The sequence below is a fragment of the Schistocerca americana genome, chromosome 8 (assembly GCF_021461395.2).
Source record: "Schistocerca americana isolate TAMUIC-IGC-003095 chromosome 8, iqSchAmer2.1, whole genome shotgun sequence".
Lineage (NCBI taxonomy): Eukaryota > Metazoa > Arthropoda > Insecta > Orthoptera > Acrididae > Schistocerca > Schistocerca americana.
The window spans coordinates 359383051-359407381 of record NC_060126.1 but is presented as its reverse complement, the minus strand read 5'-3'; the positions used below and the strand labels follow the sequence as shown (position 1 = coordinate 359407381).

The window sequence follows — 24331 nt, the reverse complement described above, 5'->3', positions numbered from 1 at the left end:
TGTGTTTTTAAGTATTGATTTATTGTTAGATATTTTGTACATCAGCAAGCAAGCAGCCTGCGTATCCCCCTCAGAGCAAGAGCTGAAAGGAAAGAAAACGAAAATCCACAGTCACTCATGGCGATAACCACTTCGATAACAATGGTGACTGCAAGTAAGTGGCACAATAAAAGGTGTCCGATGGGTCTGTCGATAGGTTTCGACACATCTCGGATTTGTCCGGAATACTTCATGCTCTTCCAGGTCCTTTGCTGTTTCTGACAGAATTAAAATGCCGTCGGCAAACCTAATTTTTTTTTATTTTTCGCCATTTATTTTTATTCCATTGCTAATTTCTCCTTTGTTTCCTTTACTGATTGCTCAATACACAGTTTGAATAACATCGGGGATAGGTTACAACCCTTTCTCACTCCTTTTCTCACTCCCTTCTCAACAACCACTGCTTCCCTTTCGTGCCCCTCGATTCTTACTACTGCTATCTGGTTTCTGTACAAATTGTAAATAGCCTTTCCCTGGCTGTATTTTACCCCTGCTACCTTCAGAATTTGAGAGTATTCCAGTCAACATTGTCAAAAGCTTCCTCTAAGTGTACACTAGCTGCGTTAAAAATTGGTTTTTAACGCAACTGGTGTGCTACTTCTTCACATCGGAATTATGTTGTTATCCATTCACACCGCCACCCACCCCCCCCCCCCCCCCCCCAGTGCAATCGGGATTCTTCTTTTGTGCCACATGTACCTGCTTTACACCGTCAAAGAGAAAGATTGGATGTGATGATAGCTCAAAATGTAGTAAGACTCCTTCACACAGTGAAAGTAAAATTAGTTCTACTACAGCTTCAAAAGAACAACTTCGAATACTATTTGCCAAAAAATGTGAAAAAATATAATATAAAATAAAAATATCAGCACTTGATATGGCTATTGTGATATCGATATATCAGTAGGAATTTTATTGGGGACATATATCGATATTTTCTGGAAATATATCGATATATCGACATTTTATCAACAGCCCTAGGATTAAGTTACCTATTCACAGCCCAGCTAGTCCGACATCTCGCTCGCGAACCCTCTCCCGACCCTTTCGACTGTGTGCGGACACCAGCGCTGTTTGGCGGCCCTTACCTGGCTGTGCTGATGGTGTATGGGCTGGCATGTAGTTGTTGGGTCTAGCAGATAGAGGTTCGCCAGTCGAACTGTCGCACCCATCGCCCACACGCAGGCTGACGGATAGGTGTACACAGACTTGGCAGACGAATCAGGTCAGGCGACTGGTCCGCTCGTTTATGTACGGTGGGACTGCGGTCGAATCCATGGCCTGAGTGCATCACCTCGACGAACGAACCTTTACCAGCTAGCGCTGACCTCCACCTGACAGCTCATACTCCACACACAGTACATGCAGGAAGGGCTCGCTTGTGTCCACATACAGTCGAATGGTTCGGCAAGTGGATCGGAGAGCGAGTCGGTGGATCGGTCAGGCTGTGAATGGGGGGCCTTAGCAGGGGTTTCGAGCGGGCAGCGGGGCACAGCAGTGGCTCCGAGGTGGGAAGGCAACCACGGACAGCGGCGGAAACTGTACACAGGAGCCATGACGGAAGTGTTCTGGCCAGTGTTGTTCTCGCTGCCAGCACAATTCTTGTGGTTGGAGTTCACACACAGTGTGTCTGCCTTGTGCTGTGGTTCTTATAAACAAGATTCGCCAAGTGAAATACTGCTAATTGACAGTTTCCTGCTCTGTTGAACTCTACACTGAAATGGCTGTAGGTGCCATCCAGCAGTGCTTAATGTGGAGTGATTACGTATTTTTACTTCATTTATTGCATTTGTGGTGTCTTTTGTCAGATTTCTTGTTGAAGTTAGCTACAGAAAATATTATTTTTTTTAATTTTTTTAAGATTGTTTCGTTACCTGAAGTTTAGTCTTTGAGTATATGGTTCAAATGGCTCTGAGCACTATGGGACTTAACATCTGAGGTCATCAGTCCCCGCCGGCCGGAGTGGCCGAGCTGTTGTAGGCGCTACAGTCTGGAACCGCGCGACTTACTACGGTACCTCAGAAGTCCAACAGTGCTCAGAGCCATTTGAAGCGTCAGTTCCCTAGCACTTAGAACTACTTCAACCTAACTAACCTAAGGACATCACACACATCCATGCCCGAGGCAGGATTCGAACCTGCGACCGGAGCGGTCGCGCGGTTCCAGACTGAAGCGCCTAGGACTGCTTGGCCACACCGGCCGGCCTTTGAGTAGATTTTATTCTTATTTTATTTGTGTTGTTCCTTAGTACCAATTACATGCCTTGTGTGGAAAAGTATTCCAGTTATGGTACAATTTTTTTAGCAGTAAAATAGTGTTAGGAAAATACTCAGGATGCATAAAACATTATTCCATATTTTGGACCAAAACACGACAAAGATGTCCAGTAAACATGAGCTCTAAAATGCATACTTTAAGAGCTTGTGAGGACCTTTTCATTTTCTCTACTGTGAAACACTGCAAGCACGTTGCTATTAAGAACGACTTGGAAAATGGAGTAAAAAATGAAGGCACATTCCTCGTTTATTGTCTAAGGATACAGCGTGCAGTAAACATCTGTTAGAGGTATTACTGCAAGCCATGTGCACAGTTTTGTTTGACCCCAGAGCATTCATCAGTTCCAATGTAACCAGCTTGTGTTTTGATAACTCTGTGAAATACTTCTACACTTGCACTTACTACGGTACTGGAAACCCATTGTAGCTCACGGATAATGGCAGACATGAACTTCAGTTACCGTCTGGCAAGTCCGTGTACTGTATGCTGAAAAATATCCAGACCGCAGGATACCATCTACACAAGTATTCAGCGTTTCTTTTTTCAGCGAATAGCAGGCTCTGAGTCATTAGCTCCAACGGCAGATCGTGGTAGACCTCCCAGCATTCGTACTCCTGTTGTGAAGGAGGGACTGATGCAAGTACTGAAAGAAAATCCTGGAACAAGTGTATGTAGAGCTTCAGCATCTATCAGCGTTAGTCATCCTCTAGTCTGGGCTATCGTGCTTGAACAGACGCTACACATTTGTCAAGTACAGAGTATCCAAGCCCTTCGGCCAAAGACCAGCTTGCCAGAACATACGAGTAGTTCGGCAATGGCTATCCTACAGATGTCTCGAAGTTCCAATTTTAATAACAAAAATACTGTTCACAGACGAGGCTGGTTTCAGGTGAGCTGTTTGCCAATTTTCATAACCAACATGTCTGGGCTGATGCAAATCAACACGCAGTTGAAAAAGCAAGGTCCCAGCGCCGATGGGCAGTAATTGTTGGCAGCAGACTAATAGGACCCTACATACAACCAAACAGGTTGACTGGTGAAAGATATCGTCAGTGACTATCAAAAGTCTTGCGTGTCCGCTAGAGGATGTACCATTTCAACAATGGCTGGAGCAATGCTTCATACACGATAGAGCACCCGCTCATTTTCTGCGAAATGTCCGACAACACCACACACGGACATTTAATGGGCAATGCATTGGTTGGAGAGGTCCAGTAAGTTAGCCATGCCTTTCGCCCGATCTAATCCCTTGGATTTTTGGTTGTGGGGACACTTGAAATCTATGGTGTGCGCGAGCCCCATTAATGATGTACATACACTACAGGGACGTGTCATAGATGCATGCCAATGCAACCGTGACCAACATGGATTTTTTTTTTTATTAATTTTTTTTTTTTAGAGAGTATGTTATTCTCTAACATGTCCGACAGGAGCACCGCTTCTGCTAATAAACACTTTATTGAGCACCTGGCTTAGCGATGCTTTGCAAGTGTAAGTCGTATGTAATAACAATCAGATTACATTAAGAAGTTTTGCTGCTTCACACAACAGAAGAATGTGTTCTCATTTGTTTACTACATTCCCTGGGTCGTTCATAAGGACAAAGAGCTTGCAGTAGAAAATACGTGATTGATAGTAGCGAAGACGAACGAGTGCTAGCCGGCCGCGGTGGTCTCGCGGTTCTAGGCGCGCAGTCCTGAACCGCGCGACTGCTACGGTCGCAGGTTCGAATCCTGCCTCGGGCATGGATGTGTGTGATGTCCTTAGGTTAGTTAGGTTTAAATAGTTCTAAGACTAGGGGACTGATGACCTAAGATGTTAAGTCCCATAGTGCTCAGAGCCGTTTGAACCATTTGAACAAGTGCTAATAACTCTTAACGTATGCACTTTAGGACCCATGTTTACTGGGCTCAAAATATTGAATACCTTCTTTTTTAACATCATGTATTTGCGCCCTCGCAGTTGCCAGCCACTTCCACTCTTCTGCCCAGTGGTGCTGCAAAATTTTCCTTAACAAACCCTAATCTTCCTTTCTTTTGTCGCGAGCGACGGTGCTGCTCGTGGCTTTAAAGAACCACACCCAGAGATCGCCCGCTGTCGCTCGCCTTTATCGCTCACGCCGGATGCAGCCCGACGGCAATTTACCGTACACCAATACAGCGGCATCTGTCGCTACGGGGCGCGTTGTGTATGGAGAGCTCTTCTGAAAGCTGTGTTTACGGTAATATGCCCTTGCGGCCATTGCTACTCGCGCGCAAACTAATAACGCTTCGGCCACAATGAGTAAGCAGACAAGAGCAATTGAATCGGAGGTAGCCGCTGCGTTGGGGAGCCGGCGCCCTCCCGTCGCCACAGCAAATGGAACAGTTCCGAAGCAGATAGCTCAGCGGTGCGTTTCCAGCAGCATATTTCACGTCCTGTGTTCCAGCGTGACAGTAGCCACGTACATGAAAGCGCGGCAAATGCCTGCGAATTACACTCGTGACTGGATACACTGACAGAGTGCAGCACTGGTACCATCATCACAGCTGACACAGGTGAATTCCCTGAGTGCGAATGGGAATGTAATGCAGTTTAGTAAAGTAAAACACACTGAAATAAATATTAATAAAGAAAACTGAGTTTGTGAATTACGTAAGTCGAAACACATTCATATTATTACTTAGTACCGATTTTGAAATAGACATATAAAAAAAGGTTTGCATTACACCGTGTGGTCGCGAAGGTGTGTTGCTATTGTGACAGCTCCTCTACCGATCGAAAGTGCACCCCTGACGTTGGTTGTAAACATATGCGAAAGCTACCTACGGGTAGAACGCCGCACTCGTATGGATTACAGCATTTCAGATGAAAGTAAATCACCAGTAGTGACGCGTTAGAGACTTCTGTGGAACAGTAGAGTGAGCACACATCATGCCACGAAAGGTAGTCGCGACCAATTATCGGGTCCGCATTATCAAGTTACCTGCGGGAGGCTAGAAGTTTGTCGACCAGAAAAGTTGCTCGGCGTGTTTACCGGAGTCAAAGTGATGTGTTGCGGACACGTAATCGGTTCCAATTGACAGGCAATATTGATGCCGGCCGCAGTGGTCGAGCGGTTCTTGGCGCTACAGTCTGGAACCGCGCGACTGCTACGGTCGCAGGTTCGAAACCTGCCTTGGGCATGGATGTGTGTGATGTCCTTAGGTTAGTACTCAGAGCCATTTGAGCCATTTTTGCAATATTGAGGACTTACACCGGACAGGCCGTCTCCGTACGACAGGTACGAAGGATGATCGATATCTGCGACTTTTGAGCAAAGCAACCATGGCCTGAATGCTCCGGAATTGAATTCCGCTTTCTAAGAAACTGCAGGACGTCATGTATCGCATCAAACTACTAGCAGATGATTGTATGACCAGAATCTCCGTTCCCGACGACCATGGCAAACATCACATCGTACACAACGACATCACGGACGTTATAGATGCGCAAGCTATCACGCACAATGGACGGCCCAGGACTGGCGTCGCGTGTTGTTTGTGGACGGAACTCGCAATTGTTTGTGCCCTAACAATCGCAGACAACTTCTTTGGAGTTACTCCGGTAACATCAAAGGTTTTCGACACTGCGTCCCTCATTTGCAACATAGTGATGGTGGTGGTAATGATGTTTGGCTTGTGGGGCGCTCAACTGCACGGTTATCAGCGACCGTACAAATTCCCAATCTTTACACGGTCCAATCTCGCCACTTTCACGAATGATGATGAAATGATGAGGACGACACGAACACCCAGTCCCCAGGCGGAGAAAACCCCCAACTTGCCCAGGAATCGAAACCGGGACCTCGTGATCCAGAAGCTGCAACTAGACCACGAGCTGCGGACGTAGGGGGGGGGGGGGGGGGGGGGGAGTGATGTTCCGGCATGGCATCACATGGGGCCACCGTCTGCCTCTAGTGGTTTTGATGGCAATCTCACTGCTCTGTGGTACGGAGGCAAGATTCCGTCGGACCGTACCGCTATTTCTTGGTGATAATTTCATCCTGATGTGTGGTAGCTCGCGTGCTGTTCACGTGAACACGTTCCTTCAGCAACCAAGGATCACTAGAATGGAGTGGCCTGCCTGTTCCCCGGACATGAAACCAATCGAACATGTGTAGTATCGATTGAAATGAACATGTTTTGACGTCAATAACTACCATGTACTATGCAGAACGTGCGCAAAATACGCCAAAACGGACTCAAGCCTGCATCTGAGCGAAGGGACGTTGCTCAGGAGTGGTGTGAACTCCTCCCCCCCCCCCCCCCCCCCCCCCTCCCCGTTTGTCGATACACAAACTGACGCGCAAACCTCAGAGCCAAATTTTGTTTTCTGTGCCATAAATTTCGTAATAAAGGAGCCAATGCAAAACTTTTATTGATGAGCGTAGGTTGAAATCTTAAACTAAGCTTTGAAAGACTATTTCAACTTTTTATTTGATAAAACTATGGCATCTTGAAGATTAGGGGCAACCCATGAACAGAAAAACGACTGGTTTTTAATATAGCATTCTGAGGCAACCCATATAGAAACTTATGACCCAAATCACTGATGCTATTGGAATCGCATTTTGCAGCCCACGTTTGTTTGCAGCAGTGTGGTTTGTTTACATTACTAACAGAGGTTCAAATGGCTCTGAGCACTATGGGACTTAACATCTATGGTCATCAGTCCCCTAGAACTTAGAACTACTTAAACCTAACTAACCTAAGGACATCACACAACACCCAGCCATCACGAGGCAGAGAAAATCCCTGACCCCGCCGGGAATCGAACACGGGAACCCGGGCGCAGGAAGCGAGAACGCTACCACACGACCACGAGCTGCGGGCAATACTAACAGAGGCTAAGATCATAACTGTCGGATCGGTGGTTTCATTGGAAGCACTACATTTCTGACAATTGCGCCGTGCGGTGTACTCAGCGATTTACTTTATAGTTGGAGTATAATGTAATTTAAATTGAAACTTCCTGGCAGATTAAAACTGTGTGCCCGACCGAGACTCGAACTCGGGACCTTTGCCTTTCGCGGGCAAGTGCTCTACCATCTGAGCTACCGAACCACGACTCACGCCCGGTACTCACAGCTTTACTTCTGCCAGTATCTCGTCTCCTACCTTCCAAACTTTACAGAAGCTCTTCTGCGAAAGGCAAAGGTCCCGAGTTCGAGTCTCGGTCGGGCACACAGTTTTAATCTGCCAGGAAGTTTCATATCAGCGCACACTCCGCTGCAGAGTGAAAATTTCATTCTGGAAACATCCCCCAGGCTGTGGCTAAGCCATGTCTCCGCAATATCCTTTCTTTCAGGAGTGCTAGTTCTGCAGGTTCGCAGAAGAGCTTCTGTAAAGTTTGGAAGGTAGGAGACGAGATACTGGCAGAAGTAAAGCTGTGAGTACCGGGCGTGAGTCGTGCTTCGGTAGCCCAGATGGTAGAGCACTTGCCCGCGAAAGGCAAAGGTCCCGAATTCGAGTCTCGGTCGGGCACACAGTTTTAATCTGCCAGGAAGTTTCATATCAGCGCACACTCCGCTGCAGAGTGAAAATTTCATTCTGGTAATTTAAATTGATTTAAATGGAATAATAGTTGTTTCTATTATGCACTGGAATAAGTAACACCAGCTGTGTATACATCAATTTAAATTACATTCATATCACATTTAGTTTGGAGCTACAACCCTTCAAAGTTTAAGAGGAAGATACCACACACGCTGCGCATAACGCAATGCGCCTTCTAAATGTGGTGCGGCCGAGTTATAATGTCGCCGGTGTCACGGAGCGAGAAGCTCCTTCGAGGCGCTGTTACACTGCCGACTGTCGCCGCACACGGCCGTATACCCGACAGCTCGAGCCACACGAACAAACGGGGCTCAATATACCACAGTTACTAACTTAGGATGAAGATGGCATACACGAACAACGAGTACGTTGACATGTTGCTAATGCACGATGCCACTGAAGCAGACACGGCGTACGCCTTGAGGTATCCTAGGAGAAGAGCTCTGGCAGCCATTACGTTCTTGCGTGCCGAACAACGACTTCGGGAAACAGACAGCTTGGTAATGCGCCGCAAGAACAAACGAAGAACTGCAAGAATTGAAGAGCCGGAGGTGTTTGTTTTAGGTGGACGGTGTGGCCGAGCGGTTCTAGGCGCTACAGTCTGGAACCGCGCCACCGCTACGGTCACAGGTTCGAATCCTGCCTCGGACATGGGTGTGTATGATGTCCTTAGGTTAGTTAAGTTTAAGTAGTTCTAAGTTCTAGGGGACTGATGACCTCAGAAGTTAAGTCCCATAGTGCTCAGAGCCATTTGAACCATTTTTTTGTTTGTTTTGATTTGGCTGTAGTACACCACAATCCTCATGCCAGCTTACGAGACATCGCTGCAGTCGCTGGTGGCAGTCTCACATATGTGTGGCGTATAGTACACGGTCACAGGTTTCACCCGTACCGCCTGTCACTGACCCAGGCGCTGCATGGGAACGATTTCCGTGCGAGAGTTACATTCTGTGAATGGGCCATGCGGAATTTCACGCTGGAGTCTTTACAAGGTGTTATGCTTTCCGATGAGTCCACGTTCTCAAATTATGGTGCAGTGAATCGCCATAACATGCACTACTCGACCACCGCAATCCTGGGTGGGCACGACCTGGCGACCGTCAACGTAAGTGGTCTATTAATGTATGGTGTGGAATCCTTGAGGATGAAATCATCGGTCCACACTACTTTCCGGGTACACTGACAGGTGAGTTATATCGCGCTTTCATAGTCAACAGTTTGGATGGTCTCCTTGAACATGTGTGTCTACACACGAGAGTCCATATGTGAATGCATCCCGATGGTCACTCAGCCCAATCTATGCGTGCTGTTGTGGAAGAACTAAACAACAGGTTTGCAGGAAGGTGCTTGGGGCGCCATGGTCCTCATTCATGGCCCGCAAGGTCGCCCGGTTTAACACCATTAGATTTCTTTTTGTGGGGATATCTAAAGGACTGTGTTTATGTCACTGAGCCCACATCCCAGATGATCTAAAACGGCGCATCGAGGACGCATGTTGCTCCGTGACACCGGCGATGTTGCATCTCGTCTGCAGATCCTTTAGAAGATGCATTGCTCTGTGCATTCAGGATCATGGGCACACATATGAACATCTCATTTAAATCAACTTCCCACCGCCAGAACATCCATCATCCACCACACAGCCATGTATTACGTACAGCGTGTGGTATCTGCCCCTGAAACTTTGAAGGTTACAGCTCCCAAACTAAAAGTGATAGGAATGTAATTTAAATTGCTGTATACACAGCTGGTGTTACTGATTCCAGTGCATGATAGAAACAATTATTGTCCCATTTAAAAAAAGTTGTATCTTTTGCTGTAACTCTCTGGATAATAACACAATAAACTATGTTCATAGCTCCGCAGACAGTGTAACGTTTCTTTTGGTGACCTACCGTAATAAATATTTCCGTCGCCTACTACTTCGTAACTTACAGAAGCAAGCACATTTAGTGAAACAGCGTGTATGTGGTACAGAGAACGAACTTTGCGTGTTCGCTAGTGCTATTTAATCTGTATTTGCTGACGTGTTTTAGATACGGAAATACTACAAGCTAAAACCTTTCCGCAAGTTTTCGGACAAGTACTTATGAACGCTGTGAAGAAAGCTCAGATCGTTCCGATACACAATCGAGGTGGCTGCTCTGGGACTACATTGCGATCGGCTGCTTCATTTTAATTCCCACTAAAACAACACGTTCCAATCGTCTGTTTCGTTTAAATGCTGAGTTGTTATTGGCTGGAACTGGGAAGAGGAACAGGGGAAGGGAGAGGCATGAAGAAGTAATTGAAAGTGGACAAGGCTTCCAGAATGAGATTTTCACTCTGCAGCAGAGTGTGCGCTGATATGAAACTTCGTGGCAGATTAAAACTGTGCGCCCAACCGAGACTCGAACTCGGGACCTTTGCCTTTCGCGGGCAAGTGCTCTACCAACTGAGCTACCGAAGCACGACTCACGCCCGGTACTCACAGCTTTACTTCTGCCAGTACCTCGTCTCCTACCTTCCAAACTTTACAGAAGCTCTCCTGCGAACCTTGCAGAACTAGCACTCCTGAAAGAAAGGATATTGCGGAGACATGGCTTAGCCACAGCCTGGGGGATGTTTCCAGAATGAGATTTTCACTCTGCAGCGGAGTGTGCGCTGATATGAAACTTCCTGGCAGATTAAAACTGTGTGCCCGACCGAGACTCGAACTCGGGACCTTTGCCTTTCGCGGGCACTATCAGTTGCATTTGACGTCATAGTACTGCAGTATTCAATACTGCATTCATGTGCAAAGTATAGACATACTAGTAAAGCATAATTTTTGCATCAATTATTATTGGTTTCTCTGTCTAAATGCTTACTGAAATTAATTAATGCGAAATTTACACCAGACACGTTTCATTTTCACTTGCAGAGCATCTTCTGCGCTCATTCTGCAAATTGGATTCATATGTATGTAAATTTTTGGTTGTTTTGGATTAAAACGGTATTTTGTTTATAAAGCTTGTGAGCAATTTACTTATGGTGTTTCTGACTCTTGTTTACATATTCTCCAAACTACTACTTCTTCCCTACTTGTTAGCAGAGGTTTATGTCGAAATAAATTCCGTTACGCATATACAATTCAGCAGTTTTTTTAATTTTTACACTTTTTTACGCTGCATTTCCATTATTTATACTTCACCTCACTTTTGGAAGTTGCACTGAAGTTACGAGTGTTCTCACTCAACACATTGTTATAGTGTTTATGTTTATTCGTTTGTTTTTCGTATAGTTTATGAGCATCGCATGGATGTGGCTTGGTGGTTATAGAAAAGAGACTGGGAGGAGATGGTAGTAGTAAAAGGAGCCTGTGGTTATATGTGTATATTTAATTTTATATTAAGTGGTCAGTCAGTTTAAAGAGCGTATGGTTTACCTGTGTGGTCTGATCATTTATGAGTTGTTTCTTTATTATTATGGTATACAGAATGTGGTAGTTTTCTTATCAGGTGAGGTGGTGTTTTTTGTTGTTGTGTATCCTTCTAGTTCCCAGGTCTGTGCCTTTGGTGGCAATTTTATGTTGGTGTTGGTGTAAGTGGTCTGCAATAGCTGAATTATTTGCTTTGTGCTTCCATGCTCTTGCATGTTCTTTGTATATGGTGTCAAATTCGTTCATGGTTTGACCTATGTATCTTGCATCACATGCATTGCATTTCAGTTGATGTATTCTTGATTTCTAATATAGGTCAGTTTTTCATATCGTTTTTGGAAAGTACTTTTGAACTGAATTGTTGGTTTCGTGGGCTATTTTTATGCTTTGTCTTTCGAAAATATTGTGTGTTTATTTTTTCATTGTGTACCATCTTTTGTTTTATGGTTCCTTCTCACTTTGTGTTGTTCCTGTTCTTGTATTTTGTGCGTTACTTTGTATGGGATTTTGTTCTTGAAATTGTGACAACTGGGTATTTGCTCTTTTCTGTTTCTTGATTTTATTGTTCATCTTTGTTACTAAGTTTTCTTTGTATACATTGTCTTTGGTTGTTTGTATTATGGTACTCATTTCTTTTTGGTTGTTGTCTGTGTCTAATGGCACTGTGTTTAGTCTGAGAAGCATGTAAGTGCTGCCTGCTTATGAGAATCAGGTGTTTTGATGTCTCACGTATAACTGTGCCTGTTGCTGCCTGTTTTCTATATATGTCAAATGTGTGTTGGTTGTTCTGAATCTTTAGGGTGATATCCAGGAATCTGAACTACTTACTTTGTCTTCTTTTGTTGTAAAATGTATCTTATGACAGACAGAATTTATGTCTGTGCGTAACAGGTCAATTTTACTGCTTGGTTCACCTATCAGGCACAAGATGTCATCCACTATTTAATCCAGTAAAAGATGCTGTACGTATTTGGCATTATATTGTTAAATCTAATCTATTCTACATGGTTCATATACATGTTTGCTATTGTTTCGGACACTTGGAATCTCATTGGTAAGCCTTCACTTTATAAATAGAATTCATTATTGAAATGGAAATAGTTCTGTTATTAGCTCTGGCAGTCTAACTGATCCTTCGATGTATTTATGCGGAAGTGTACCGTGTCTCAAGATTTAGTTCTATAATTTTTATTGTTTAAGTTTTTGGTAGCCTACATTGGAATACATGTTCTCTACATCAAATTACAGGAGCGTAGTTTTGTCTGGAACACGTATGTCTTTTATGTACTGTATCAGCTGTGAAGTGTTTCTTATAGTTCTGTCTTCTTGTAATTTATGGTTTTCTGATGAGATTTTCAGCTTGTATCTTGGAAATGGGGATGTGGGAGCGTTCCTATAATTCACAATGACTCTGGCGGGGAGGTCTTTCTTGTGTAGCTTTGTTTGGCATCGGAGGGAAGGTGCACAGATATTTATCTTTATAAGCTTCCTTTTTCAATTGTCTTCTATTGTATGGTCAATACCTTTCGTTTGGAATCTGTTAGGTGAATTTGTTTTTAGTTTTGTGATTTTAGATTCTGCGACGAACTCTTGTGTCTTATTAACATATTGCTCTTTACTCATGAGAACCAAGTCTTTTCTTTATCTGCCATTGTGATGATGGTATTGTGTTCCTGTAGTTCTTTTTAAGTTTTATCTGTGTTATGGAGTCTGTATTGTTTTAGTTTACTGTGTTTTCCTCCATCTGTGTTATCTTGTTTTTGATTTCATTGCTGACTATCTCTCTCGTCAGGCCAATGCTTACTTCATTTGTTTCGTTTTTGTTTTCGTGTGTGAGAATGGTTTATGACTGAACTATGAGGTTTTCTACGTATTTTTCGTCTATTTGTGTGCTGATATTGTCAAACTGTATATTGGCTTCTGGCACTATTTTGTTTACAAAAGAAATAAAACTGCTCGAAGAAGGTCTGAAACACAATATCAGCAAAACTGTTAAGACTATAGTGGCCACTTGGTGACAAATGCCTATTCGCTACTCTCTCGGGTTCTTCGGAGGACGTTCGTCTGATGATTTTACTGACGTTTCGCCAGCTTCACCCTGCGTTGCTGGTGGTGAACTGGAGGATGAAGCTCTGACACTGCCAGCCACTCGTGCTGGCGAAACGTCGGTAAAATCATCAGACGAACGTCCTCCGAAGAACCCGAGAGAGAAGCCAATAGGCATTTGTCAAAAAGTGGCCACTATAGTCTTAACAGTTTTGCTGATATTGTGTTTCAGACCTTCTTCGAGCAGTTTTATTTCTTTTGTAAACAAAATAGTGTCAGTGAGGTTGACCAGTCTTGGAGAGAAATGAAGTTTTTCGTTAGACCGGGTGTATTTTGTGGCTGTGTTGGGTGTTTGTTCAGCTTATGAAATTGCAGTCTTTCTTCTGTGAGTTTTTTCATTTTTTCTGTCTCTGTATATGTTAGATTTTCAAAATTGCTAACAATATTGAAGAAAACAATGTTATTATTTGAACTTTCGTGAGATTAAAATGTGCTTTATATAGCTCCCAATTTAGCTTTCGCTTATTGGCATAGAGAGGCTTGATTTCGTTGTTTAGCCAAATTTTATGTGCTATTTGTTTCGTTTTCTGTGCACTGGCACAACTGTTTTTAATCTGTACAGTAATATGTTTAAGTATAACATTATTTGATCTGCAAATATTGTTGAACTTTATATGATGTACAGTTTTATGTGGTCTGAGACGTATCCTTTCAAAGAGCATGTAGAGACCAATTATAAATGCCTGACAAGTCTTTAGACGAAAAATAATAATAATGGATTTTAACAGCTGCTGCGGAAGATGTACACTCAAACAAAAACATAGCGTTTGTGTTTGCACCGCCGTCGATTGAAGACGATAACTGAACAATACTGTTACATACTCTCGTTTTCATCCTTTCCCGTTGTTCCAGATTTTCTTATGCTTCAGGATCGTTACTGAGTAGCATTCTGGTACCTCACTTCTTAACTACCAACTTATTGATTGCGCAGCTGCCAAGTCCAAAGTTGTGTCTTCACTGGACTGGACGTTAGGGAACTGACAGTATGTAGCTGCAAATAAGGATAAAAAGCATTTCTTATTAGTGGAGTTGCTGGTGTTGCAGATACTAAGCAAAACTGGTGCAAATAAAGTTCCTTGGGTAAGATCTTCTTTAAGACTCACCCATTTGATTTTCGTTTTGTTAATTTTAACAACGTATTGGCGATCAGTTACTACCTGTTGGTCCATCTCCATTTGGAAATGGAGTATTAGTTTCATAGCACTAGAAGTACATTCTAGTTTTTGCATGGCAACGACTCAACGTTGGATCAGTGGCACCGATGTTTAGGACACTAACCTCAACTGGACCGTAGAATAGATTTAACGCGTAAATACACAGTTATTACTAGAAGGAGACAAGTTTCCAATTGCCATACAAAAATTAATACTGTCATTGAAAAAGGAACATTGTTGCACGAGCTGAAGTTGTTATGTAATTTTATTTCTAACTTTAAGTGCTGTACTGTTCTGCATTTTTGTGCTTTATGGTAGAACTTTACTAAAAGATGATATCAGTTGATACAGTACATCCTGAGGCGTCAAGGAATAATTAATTAGGTGATGGATTGGTGTGTAAAAGTTAAAAATTATACATTGGTGGTCAAGAATTAAATACGGTAAACAAGTTCACGTCGATATAAGATGTAATAGTTATGCAGAGCTGAAGACACTTGCAGAAGATAAACTAGCGTGGAAAGCTGCAGCTAAGCAGTTTTCGGACAGAAGACCACTAAAACAACATTGTTACTCTTCAGAATACATATTCTAAAGTTAAATATATATATAAATAACTACCGTGCATTTCCATATTTTCGGGCGCAATGATTGTTCCATAAACTTTTCGGGCGTGCAACCCCATAAAGTCATGGGATACCTTCTAATATTGTGTCATACCTCGTTTTGCTCGGCGTGCTGCAGCAACTCGACGTGGCATCAATTAAACAAGTCGTTAGAAGTCCCTGCAGATATAGTGAGCCTTGCTGCCTATGTAGCCGTCCATAATTACAAAAGAGCTACCGGTAATGTCCTAAAATTTTTCGTTGGGATTCAGTCCGGTGATCTGGATGGCCAAATCATTCGCTCGAATTGTTCAGAGTGTTCTTCAAAGAAATCATGAAGCACCGTGGCGCGGTGACATAATGCACTGTCGTCAATAAAAATCCCAGAGTTATTTAGGAACATTCCGTCCATTAATGGTTGCAAATGGTCTCCAAGTAACCGAACATAACAATTTTCAGCGAATGATCGGATCAGTCAGACCAGAGGACCCAGTACATAACATGAAAAAAAGTCCACAAGATCATGAAACCACCGACTGCTTGCTCAGTGCGTTATAGACAACTCGGGCCCATGGGGTCTGCACACACTCGAACACTACCATCAGCTCTTACCAACTGAAATCGGGACTCATCTGACCAGGCCACAGATTTTCCAGTCGTCTAGAGACCAACCGACATGGTCACGACACAGGAGAGGCGCTGCATGTAACGTCGTGCTGTTAGCAAAGGCACTCGCGTTGGTCGTCTGCTGCCATAGCCAATTGACGCGAAATTTTGCGGCACTACTAAAAGACACGTGTACTAAAGTACTTTGCGTGTACTAAAAGACATGTTTGTCGTACGCCCCACATTGATTTCTGCGTTTATTTCACGCAGTCTTGGTTGTCAGTTAGCACTAGCAACTCTACGCAAATGCTGCTGCTCTCGGTCGTTAAGTGAAAGCCCTCGGCTACAGCGTTGACCGTGGCGAGAGGCAGTGCCTGGAATTCCGTACTGTCGGCACACTTTTGTGGGGATCTTGGAATACTGAATTCCCAAACGCTTTCCGAAATGGAATGTGCCATGCGTCTAGCTCCAACAACCATTCCGCGTCCAAAGCCTGCTAATTCAAGTCGTGCGGCCATTATCACGTGGGAAGTCTTTTCACATGAGTACAAATGGCAACTTCGCCAATGCACTGTCCTATACCTCGTGTACGGGATCCTACCGTCATCCGCTTAAGTGCATATCGCTATTCAATGACTTTGTAACCTTACTCTGTGTAATAAGAAGGAAAAAAAGCCACTTGAAACACAAGAAGCTGAGCTTCAGCGGCTGAGTGGCTAAATGAGTGAATGGCAGGTTAAACGCTAAATGTCCACACTTCAGTCGTCAGTCAGTTCTAGTGTTGTTCTTGTCACTTATCACTTTTTACAATTCTTCTTGTGGCAATGAGAAGCAAATGTGAAAAATGAGCGTTTTACAGCGGTTTAGAATTTACATTAAGCTGCAGGTCCCTTAGTAACTGGTTGAGCAAGTCAGATCGAAAGCTGGAGGAACCCATCGACGTGCCACCTGCTATGAGAAGATGGGAGGAAGGTTAGGGTTAACATCCCGTCGACAACAAGGTTATTAGGGACGAAGCTCAGGCTGCGATTGGGGAGAGATGATGGAGGAAATCGGCCATTTCAAGGGAAACAGCCGGCATTTGTCTTAAGCGTAGGGAAATCGTGGAAAACTGCATGCCCGGATGTATCTTTGAACTCTGTCCTTCCGAACCGTTTTTTCACTGTAACATTCGAGATTACAGCAAGCCCAGAAACGTTATTAACCTCATACCAGTGCCACCTTACCTCGAAAATTGATAATGTGCTTGTGAGAATTGAAATTCTGTAGAGTCTTGGTTTCTGTGCAATATTTTTAAAATGTCGATATTTTGTTTATAAACAATATGGAGCCCTACTTACGGATGAAGATCGCACTTCAATCCACTGCAGACATTTAGACTGCGCATCGACAGCAGTTGGTAAGTCTCATGCATTTTTCATTGACCTGATGCAGTGGGGACTCCTGTATATGTGAAGGGTAAATTACAGACCAATATACGTGACATTGGTTTCCTGCAGAATTCTTCAATGTATTCTCAGTTCGAATATAATAAATTTTCTTGTGACCGAGCAGTTTATGTCCACGAGTCCGCAAAGTTTCAGAAAGCACCTCTCGTGCGAATCTCAACTTGTCCTTTTCTCGCATGATATATTGCGTCTTTCTTACGGTATACTGCGAACTATGGATGAAGGACAACAGGCAGATTTCATATATCTAGATTCCCGGAAAGCATTTGACACGGTGTCCCACTACAGACTGTTAACGAAGGAACGAGCATATAGGATAGGTTCTCAGATATGTGAATTGCTCGAAGACTTATTAAGCAATCGAACCCAGTGTGTTGTCCTTGACGACCAGCGTTCATCAGAGACAAAGGTATCGTCAGGAGTGCCCCAGGGAAGTGTGATGGGACAGTCATTATTTTCTATATACGTAAATGATCTGGCGGACTGGGTGGGCAGCAATCTGCGGATGTTTGCTGATGATGGTGTGGTGTACGGTAAGGTATTGCAGTTGAATGAGTGTAAGAGGATAGAAGATGACTTAGACAAAATTTCTAGTTGCTGTGATGAATGTCAGCTTACTCTAAATGTAGGAAGATGTAACTTAATGGGGATAAATAAGAAAAACAAACGAATGATGTCCACATACAGCATACAGCAAGAGATGCGACTGTGTCAAGTAGGACACTACTTGACACAGTCGCGTCTTTTAAATATGTGGGCATAACGTTGCAAAGCCATATGAAACGGAACGACCATGTTAGGATTGTGGTAGGGAAGGTGAATGGCCGCGTAAGAACCACGAAGGTAAGATACGATATGTTGGAGCTCATATGGAGCATATAGATAGCCGTTTTTACATCGCTCTATTTACGAGTGGAATGGGAAAGGAAATAACTAGTAGTGGTACAGGATACCTTCCACCAAGCACCGTACGGTGGCTTGCGGAGTATGTGTGTAGATGTAGATGTAGACAGAATGAACAATAGTGAAGGTATCTATACATCCCAGCTGGCGGTTTGTCTTTAAACGATTGTACGGACAACATTCACCATTTTTCGGAAAATGAACTCGACGTTGCGGTGAAATTTCCAACATATTGATAAATCCAACTTAGTAAATTGTATGAGTGGAATAATAAAATATGAAATAAAACAAACATTACGAATAGAAAAAAACAGCGATTTTAGTCCACTGTACATCCACAGCTGTTGGTAGCTGCATTTTTCATCGACCTGACACAGGCTTGTTTTAGTTTTGATGGTATCTCGCTCTCTGTAATTCAATGCAATTTTGTGAAACGAGCAGCTCTTCGGCTTTATGTCTCTGTCAGATTTATGGCCAGTAACCATCGACGTTCCGTTCTTTTAATTTCGTTAGTGTATCGTTTGCTGCAGCACAAAAACCTCCAGCAGCCTGCTGACGTGTACCGGTGACCTCAGATAAGTTTAATTCCACTGCTTCCAGCAAGATGACTCTCTATCTGTCGACGATAAATTGATATCAGAGAACTGTGTATACGCGTAGTCTAGTTTTATGTAAGCATTCATGCAGTCCGAACGTCGTCCCTAATGTGGCGTCTGATAACGTAAACTCCCCGGGAGGAATTACGCAGGGTATCACTGGATGAATGGTGAAGGCAATGGTCGAGAAAAATGAACCAGTCCTACTCCTTTTTCGCAAATGCTGAAGTAAACGTTTTTTACTAAAATGTTTGCATTCAGGCAAAATTCGGATACTGTGAGACATTTATACTTTAACAGGTTTTTTCTCCACGTTCACATACTGGTTCAGTTAATATCTTCATCTTCTTATACAGGAGAGTAGTTCATTTGGAAGAAGAGATTTACCTACAAAAAGAATAGTTCTCTATGATTCAGACTGCCAGGACAGTGGATTGGACCCACACCCGTATTAGACCTAGACTTAGGCTGTGAATACCAAAATGATGTCTTTTTGAATGAGTGTTTTTCCAAACACTGAAACGTGAGACCCACTTCCAAACAGTGAAACGTAATACTCACCTACACTGATGTTTCGAATAAAGGAAATGGATGTGGTTGTGAAAGGGTCATAGGATTAAGAAATTCACACTGACGAAGGAAGTAAAGATTATCACCGCTAATTCTTCTCTTGTGCCAGCCTCTTCACCTCAAAGAAGCATTTGCACACTAAATCCTCAATTAGTTGTTGGATGTGTCCCAATCTCTATCCTAACCCTCAGTTTTACCCCTATACAGCTTCTTCTACTAACATGGAAGTTATGTTTTAACACGTGTACTATTATCCCTTCTCTTTTTCTTGTCATTTGTTACCATATGTTCCTTTCTCCGCCTGTTCTGATGAGACCCTTCTCATTTATCAGTCCACCAAATTTTCGGCATATATCTATAACACCACATTTCAAATGCATCGATTCTCTTCTTTTCCGATTTTACCACAGGACACGATTCACTTTCATACAATTCCAGGCTAGGAAGGTATGTTGTCAGAAATTTCTTCCTCACACTAAGTGTTACGTTTGATACTAGTAGACTTGTTGGCGTCCTTCCCTGTACTACTTTGATTTTAGATCCTCCTTGCTTCGTCTGTCGAGTGATACTAAGCTCCGAAGGCAGCACAATCCCTCAACTTTGTCTAGTCCTCAGCTCGTGTTCTTGTGGTTAGCGTTGCTGCCTCGGGGTCCCGGTTCAGTTCCCGGCCGGGCAGGTGATTTTCTCCGCCTGGGGACTGGATGTATTCTTCACATCATTTCATCATCATTCCGGAGAATTGCGAGACTGGAAAATGAAGAGATTGGGACTTTGTATAGGCGCTGATAACCATGTCGTTGAGTGCTCTACAAATGAAAATCATCATCATCGACTTCGTCAACTTAGAGGTCACTCACTTTGAAATTACGCTTATCTCTAATCTCTTTTCTGCTGTTTTATCTTCTCTTATTCCAAACTCGCTTGAATTGCTGAGATGCCTATACAGTGGAAGATACAGTCTATTGGTACTATACTAGATCACCAACCAGATACGAAAGGCCCACACGTAGAAATCGGGATGCTTGCATGTGCTGTGTAAAAGCGCATGGCGGCAGTCCCGGAAATGAAACGACAGACAAGCCGGCTGCAGCAGACACGACATAGAAAGGGAACATATAGGGGTATCACCTGCAGATTTCTTAAACATCTTCAAATTAATAATCTGAAGAAATGGAACGCAGAATAGCAAGCGTCATTGAAATACAGGGCCAGAAGCCCTGCGAACCTATAATCGTCGCTGGTGACTATCATGTGGCACGAGAAACGTACATGTTGCGTAAAATTCAATAGCACTTTAACATGCCTCACTTTGAATCATAGCTGTTACGGAGAACACCTACACCGCACTGGGTTGGTGGTAACCCCAATATGCAACCACACGTTTGTGGACTGTCCAAGCAGATATTATTCTACCAGTCAGTTACAGCAACCTTATTTGCTCTCTGGTGACTTCTACACCGTATTGCCATTAGATGGTTGAATCAATCTCTCTGGGCCTACCAGCCAACTATGTCACACAACTTTCTCTTTGTTTCATTTTTAATTGAAGTTTAGGTCAAGTAACGTGTTTTACATTTGTTTGTCGAAGCTGAAGAACATTTTACAATGTTCCTGTGTGTGTGTGAAATAGGTTACAGCAGTGGGTTTTAACAGTAAATGCATGCAGTGACTTAACTAGGATGTGGCAGCCGAGACGAGGTATCTGGGCGTCTTTTCTGTGAGGATGCTGTTTTGTGACAGGTGAGAAAAATGTGATTCCACAACTATTTACAAGGTTAGATGATTTGATTGGTTTGGGGTGTCGAATTAAAAGAATGGTGGCCTTTTGTCGTTACAGGTAACCACAGATCCACACTTAAAATTACTTTTGTTTAAAATATTTTACAGTTAATGACATGCACCCTATCTAATCAAAAGTATTTGGACACCTACAAGCAGCTAATAATATGGGATGTGTGCTCCCTTCACCTTTACGACGGCTGATGGACACACTTTCAATGAGGTGTCTGATGGCAGTGGAGGAATGACAGCTCATTCTTCCTGAAGAGCCGAAACCAAAGAAGATATTGAAGTCGTACGCTGGGGTCTGGAGCCAAGTCTATGTTCTCATTATCCCCAAGTTCTACATCTACACCTACATCCACACCTACATGGATACTCTGCAAACCTCATTTAAGTGCCTGGCAGAGGGTTCATCAAACCACCTTCACAATTCTCTATTATTCCAATCTCGCATAGCGAGCGGAAAGAATGAACTTTCTGTACGAGCTCTGATTTCCCTTATTTTGTCGTGGTGATTGTTTCTCCCTATGTAGGTCGGTGTCAACAAAATATTTTCGCTTTCGGAGGAGAACGTTGGTGATTGGAATTTCGTGAGAAGAATCCGTCGCAACGAAAAATGCCTTTCTCTTAATGATGTTCAGCCCAAATCCTGTATCATTTCTGGGACACTCTCTACCATATTTTGCGATAATATAAAACGTGCTGCCCTTCTTTGAACGTTTTCGATGTACTGCGTCAGTCCTATCTGGTAAGGATCCCACACCGCACAGCAGTATTCTAAAAGAGGACGAACAAGCGTAGTGTAGGCAGTCTCCATAGTAGATCTGTTACATTTTCTAAGTGTCCTGGCAATAAAACGCAGTCTTTGGTTAGCCTTCCCCACAGCATTTTCTATGTGTTCCTTTCAATTTAAGTTGTTCTTAATTGTAGTACCTAGGTATTTAGTTGAATTTACGGCTTTTAGATTAGACTGATTTGTCGTGTAACCGAAGTTTAACGAGTTCCATTTAGCACTCATGTGGATGACCTCACACTTTTCGTTATTTAGGGTCAGCTGTCAATTTTTGCACCATTCAGATATCTTTTCTAAATCGTTTTGCAATTTGTTTTGATCTTCTGATGACTTTATTAGTCGATAAATGACAGCGTCATCTGCAAAAAATCTAAGATGGTTGCTCAGACTGTCTCCTAAACCGTTTATACAGATCAGAAAAAGCAAAGGGCCAATAACACTACCTTGGGGAACGCCAGAAATCAGTTTTGTTTTACTCGATAACTTTCCGTTAATTACTACGAACTGTGACCTCTGTGGCAGGAAATCACAAATCCAGTCACATAACTGAGACGATATTCCATAAGCACGCAATTTCATACAAGCCTCATGTGTGGTACAGTGTCAAAAGCCTTCCGGAAATCCAGAAATACGGAATTGATCTTAAATCCCTTATCAATAGCACCCAACAGTTCATGAGGCTAAAGAGCTACTTTTGTTTCACAAGAACAATGTTTTCTAAACCCACGTTGACTGTGTTTCAATAGACAGTTTTCTTCGAGGTAATTCATAATGTTCGAACACAATATATGTTCCAAAGTCCTGCTGCATACCGACGTTAACGCTTTGGGCCTGTAATTAAGTGGATTACTGCTACTACCTTTCTTGAATATTGGTGTGATCTGTGCAACTTTCCAGTCTTTGGGTACGGATCTTTCGTCGAGCGAACGGTTGTATATGATTGTTAAGTATGGAGGTAATGCATCAGCATACTACGAAAGGAACCTAATTGGTATATAGTCTGGACCAGAAGACTTTCTTTTATTAAGTGATTTAAGTTGCTTCACTACTCCGAGGATATTTACTTCTACGTTACTCATGTTGGCAACTGTTCTCGATTCGAATTATTCTATTGGGGTCAGACCAGGACTCTGCACAGACCAATTCATTCAATGACATTGTTCACAATCCATTGACTCACAGGTACTGTTTGATGGCAGGATACACTGTCATGCCGATACAATAATCATCGTCTTCAAACTGTTCCTATTATGTACGCAGTACATAATGCTGTAAAATGTAAAACAATTTTTTTTTCCCGTCTTGATTGCATTAATTTTTTAAAACGAGTATCGTCATTAGATCTATAGACAACAGTGAAGTAACTGATCAACAAATACTCGACGAAATACATAGTGTTGTCCGTCATAAAAAATCAAATATTTCAGAACGTACCTGCGATTACGTCAGTAACCCGTCTTTCTTCACTAAATTTTAGATGCCACTTCACACGATAAAGTACTGGTTTAATAGAATCCACTTTAATAATATACCCCAGAAGGTTACTGCCAACAGGTGGCATCTGGTACATTTGTCACATTTTAATATAACATTTACATCCACACTGAATTGATATTAACTTTTGTTTGTTTGGTGAGAATACTGGTCTTAGAGATTTTTAATTAAAATTTGTGGTTTGTCAAACTTGAAAGATAAGACCAACGCAAAACGTTTTGTGATCAAGAAACGAAAGGCATCCATATCCACTCCGTAGGCAGAGAGCCAGGCTGGCGGACCCCTCACCGATGTCACACGCTGCACACGTGTCCCAGCTGTTCCACAGCACACTTTTTCTCCCCTATCGCCTTTGACATCCGTATACAACAATCATCACCTTAGTAGGTTGTCATAAACGTTAATGTAAGCGTTATCGTTGAATTCGCTCTGCCTAATCAGATTCGGATCTTACTTTTTGTGAGTGTAAATTTCGAGTTCCTCCAAGACGTTAACGAATCTCTCCTTTTGAGCTTTGTGTAGGATTTCTAAATTTTGATCAAGGTAGGTGATTGATTGCTTTAAAGCTGCCATATGTGTCCCAAACGCTATTTTGTTCTTATAGTATGTGTGCTTCCTGTATTTAGTTTCGAAATCCTCCCTCTCCCCTCCCCCAACCCCCGTTTGCCCTATGTACTGTTGTCACTGTGAATCCTGCAACTTATTCCCACTGTTACAGAGTTTACGACGGAGTCTACACTGTTATATGTTTTTTACGAAAAAAATATTTTAATATTTGCTTCAGGAAAACACATCTACACTCATGCTCATAAATTATGGATAATGCTGATACATGGTGAAACAACGCTCTGGTGGGCGGTTTGCGGGTTTAAATCACCTCGGGGTATGACCATGCGGTGCATTTGACCTGCTGTCGTCGCACGGTGGCACTGGCAGCAGTCCACATACGCAGAGGTGTGTTGGTGCATGTCAGAGTACGGTG

General features: G+C 43.0%; 1 protein-coding gene and 1 non-coding gene across 2 annotated transcripts in view; both read right to left on the bottom strand.

The window, feature by feature from the left end:
- Positions 1 to 24331, bottom strand: part of LOC124545850 (aminopeptidase N-like) — a 296523-nt gene that overhangs the window by 168880 nt on the left and 103312 nt on the right. The window lies entirely within an intron of this gene.
- On the bottom strand, positions 10267 to 10341 carry Trnas-cga. The gene has a single exon. It is a non-coding gene; the product is annotated as a tRNA-Ser (tRNA).